The sequence below is a fragment of the Aquarana catesbeiana genome, linkage group LG05 (assembly GCF_042186555.1).
Source record: "Aquarana catesbeiana isolate 2022-GZ linkage group LG05, ASM4218655v1, whole genome shotgun sequence".
In the NCBI taxonomy this organism is placed as follows: Eukaryota; Metazoa; Chordata; class Amphibia; order Anura; family Ranidae; genus Aquarana; species Aquarana catesbeiana.
In genome coordinates, this window is record NC_133328.1 from 281,422,416 (window position 1) to 281,426,791 (window position 4,376).

The window sequence follows — 4,376 nt, forward strand, 5'->3', positions numbered from 1 at the left end:
CGGACATATTTCCCATATGCAATGGGAAATGCCAGGGTTGCTCACTGTCGCCCATCATCTTTATCCTCATGTTAGAACCTTTCTTAAGCACCATTTGCACCCATCCAAATATCAGGGGTATTTCAACCAAAGGAGGGGAATACAAACTAGCCGCTTAGCAGACGATTTATTGTTTTTCGTAATCTCCCCAGTTATATCCTTTCCATACCTTCTGGCTTAGTTGTGCACATACACGCTTTCTAATTTTTTTTTTTAATTTCAATAATTTTTATTGGTGTATAGATACAAAAGCAGCGTACATTCCAGTAATAAAGAGGGAACGTTTGGTACACAAAATTCAAAGAAACAAAAATGGCCAACATGGTCCAGTAATCAGTAAGATAATATGTGACATGTCATAGGATACCTTAAGAGTTATACAATTGTCTTAGTAAAGGAGTGTTTGATCAGCAATCCAAGTATATTCTTTAATGTTTCTAGATCAGAATGATAAGCTTGTTGGTAAGTCAAGGTGAGTCTGGGATTGTTCTCAATAAACTATTGGCTAGTCGCTTAGAGGCGGACGAGAGGAAGTACCCCCAGCCACCCCTAAAGGGATCATGCTGTGGGTGAGGGACCTCTCTCCCCCCTCGCTCCCCGGCCACCAGACTTAAGTCTCCCCTAAGGAGAGCAAAGTGTGAGCAATTATTAATCGGATATAATAATATCTTAAAACAGGTAAAGTAGGGGGGCGTGGCCTGCTGCGGACCAGGATGGCTGCCTGAAATCCAAGCTCCGCTCCACGGTCTGGATACCGGCAACCCTCAGCTACTTTCCTCCCCGCTGCTTACACCACAGAAGCAGGGAAGGACTGGGGAGACGCCAGGACATATCGATGCGGCGGTACAAGCCACCGAATCCCCACCATCTCACCTACTACCTGCTATCCTACTATCCGACGGCTGCCGCCATGCAGAAGGCCCAAGATGGCGCTGACGAAAGCAACGACAATCTCTTCAACAGCAACTCAGAGTGCCTGTCTGCTGCTTCTCCAGCGCTCCCTGTTCAAGGAAATACAGTCACATCAAATAACAGGGACAGCATGGACACACATCCCCTTTACCATTTTGGACATACTTCCAAATTAGACATTTTTTAAGGGAAATCAATTGTGACTCTTCCATATCACGACCACTCACTCCTTTTGAGCATTTATGCTCTCAATCTAACCCCCAACAACATTTAATCTCCAGTATATATGCTATACTATTTACTGGAACTTCCCCCAAAGAAGGGAAAGCTTGCAAATCATGGGAAAGAGAATTACAAATAGAACTAGAAGAAGACCAGTGGGAACACATATTCACGATTGCCCATAAAGGCTCCCTAAATGTGTCCATTCAGGAAAATAATTATAAGACTCTGACACGATGGTACAGAACCCCGGCCATCTTGAACAAAATTAACCCTTCATTCCCCAATAAATGCTGGAGATGTGGGGATGAACCGGGCACTCTGTTACATATTCTGTGGTCATGCCCAGCTATTCAACCATTCTGGACGCAAGTCCGAGAACTCACAGAATCAATATCGACCTACAACTTAGACCATTCCCCAACCCATTGCCTGTTTCACCACTCAGATTTATCTATGACATACTACCGTAAGACACTGGTCCTACCCCTACTGAATGCAGCGAAAATGTGCATCCCTAGACACTGGGGTACGTCTCATGCTCCGACCATCCAAGAGTGGTTCTCGCAAATTAGTAAAATAGCTGACATGGAAGAACTCATTTCCATATCACGAGACTCCCCAGCTAGCTTCTCCAAGACGTGGGCTTGCTGGACTCACTTTCGGTCAACCGACAGATACCTAACACTGATGAAATAATTCCCGACTTGATACTGCCCACCTGAGACCACCACCCAACACCCGACTTCTACACTATTTAAACCTCTCAGCTGCACCTCTCATATACCCTGTCTTCCTACCCAGACGGCGTGGTCCCCCCACCCCTAAACAAGGGACGAGTATGGGGGGGTCACACGTCGAAATTAGCCCAGTACTACTCTCCGAGAGTAGAGATCAGACAAACCTGACCTACTTCACCATGAATTAATACCAATCCTAATCCACACCACAAATGACGGAGACCGAGGGGACATTCACCCCTCTATTTCCCTCGACTCCCCCCCCTCTCCCCCTTTCAGTTCCCTCTCCTCCCCCCTCACCTCCCATAGATATCCTCCCCCTCCCCCCCTTCTTTACTTTTCTCTCTTCTTTTCCCTCCTTTACTTCTCCTTCTTTCTTCACTTACTTCTCAATATCCACACACAACCCCTCTTAAACCTCTGTACGGTACGGATCTCCTAACAGAGATCCCGACCAATACCTCCTCTGAATATGTGGATTGAATTGTCATACAAACCCTTACGCCTTCACCCAACGAGTGGGAATTCCCCCCAAGATCATAACTGCAACCTGGAAGGAGAGGTGGGAAAGAAAGAGGGGGGGAAAAATAAGAGGATATATTTTATGCTACCATAATTAACACTAACCTCTCGACAGTTACTTCAGTGTGATAATGGATTAGCCCAAACCATCCCACCTTACATATACTATAAAGCATCAACAAGAGATTTTCTGTTATAACCGATTCATTGTTATCTTTGTATCAATTGTAAGAATCTATGTCTATTCCCCAATTCTTGTACATTTGTATGATGATACTGTCACACTATCATATCATATTGTTTTATTTTTCTTTCTTTCAATAAAAATATATTTTGTAAAAAAAAATAAACTTATTTGGAGATTTCAGAAAAGGTTTTTAAAACAAACCAACATGTTTGTTGTATAACAATTTTTGGGGTGGCATTATCAAAAATAGAAATGTCCATTTACGATAAAACAGGCCTGTGTAAAACCAACAAGAAAGACAAAAATCTTGAACTTACAAAGTTCACATATGGTAAAACTTGAAGGCAATATCAGACATGAGTATTTAGGAACTGTGTTTGATATTGCGTTCAGATGGGGTGAAGTCACCCCTTGAAAAGCCAAATTTGGAAGATGCACACCAATTTACGAATGTCAACATGTGCTAGCTGCCATTACGGGGGATCAAGGGACGTGTTTTGGGGAGCAACCCCTTCCTCATAGCTACTTTATTATTGAGGAAGGGGTTGCACCCCCAAAACGTGTCCATTGATCTCCCGTGATGGCAGATAGCACATGTTGGCACACTGTGTGCATCCTCCAAATTTAGCTTTTCGAAACATCGCTAAAAAAATTTTAAGATTGTAGCACACAAAAAACAAAGTAATTTTGTGGGGTTTTAAATTCGCCCCAAAACATCAATGATGTTATTATTTTTTTGAATAACATCATTGATTTTTTTCTTGAGGTTTTCCAATTCTAAATTACACCCCATGATCTCCCCGATCAGGATCTGGGCACTTTCTGATGTGAAAGGATCTCGATCCACAACATCACGATCACCTAAAAAGAGAGAAACCAAGCAAAAACAGGTATCAAAAATCTGCCGGCATCCATATCTTACCTGAGTCTGTGGTCGCAGACACTCACCTGTTGTGGTGCCAATTTCCACCACATCTTCTTCCTCCTCCTGCTCAGCTTAGGTTGGGGGTATTTCCCCTTCTTCCAGAGGTGGGGGGTCTCTGGTTTCCTCGGATGAGGGGTGTCCTCCGAGTCTTTTCTCCCCTATGTAAAACAAAAATGGTATAATTAGCACACAGATATTTGATGGCCGAAATATAAAGATGAAACATTGCTTAGAAGTGGGGTACAGTTGTCTATTTGGGCAGAGTTCCAAGATGTAGCATTTTTTTGTCCTTTGTCAAGCTTCAATACTTTACCTGTCTTGTACAAGCTTCACAGATGGAGACACCCCTATAGTATACACTGGAGCACCTGTGTGGGCCCCCTAATAAAAAGTTTGTTCTGGTGTCCCACACTAGTGCTCCAGCGTCCAGATGTGAAAACAGCTGCTGAGTGTCCTCTCCTTACACAGAATCTAGTTTGCATTTCATTCTAGTAACAAACCCATCTACACAACCAAATATTTTTCATACAAGTAGGCCCTAAAAAATGTTGGAAAATGCATATGGCCTAAACAATGGTGTTTTAGAGGCTGAAAGAAAAATGTTTGATACGAACGAATAATGGGCCCATGAACATTAAAGTTGCCATTTTAAACTGTACAACACTTAAGAAAAGCATATGGAGCAGCACAAATGTAATAAAGACAAAAAGAATAGGAACACAGCACAACTACTTACTTTTTTGCAGCACTCTCCGGATCTTTCGGTACTGCTCGGGCTCTCTTAATTTCAGGTCCGACCACCATTTCCTGAGCTGATCTTTCGATCGAC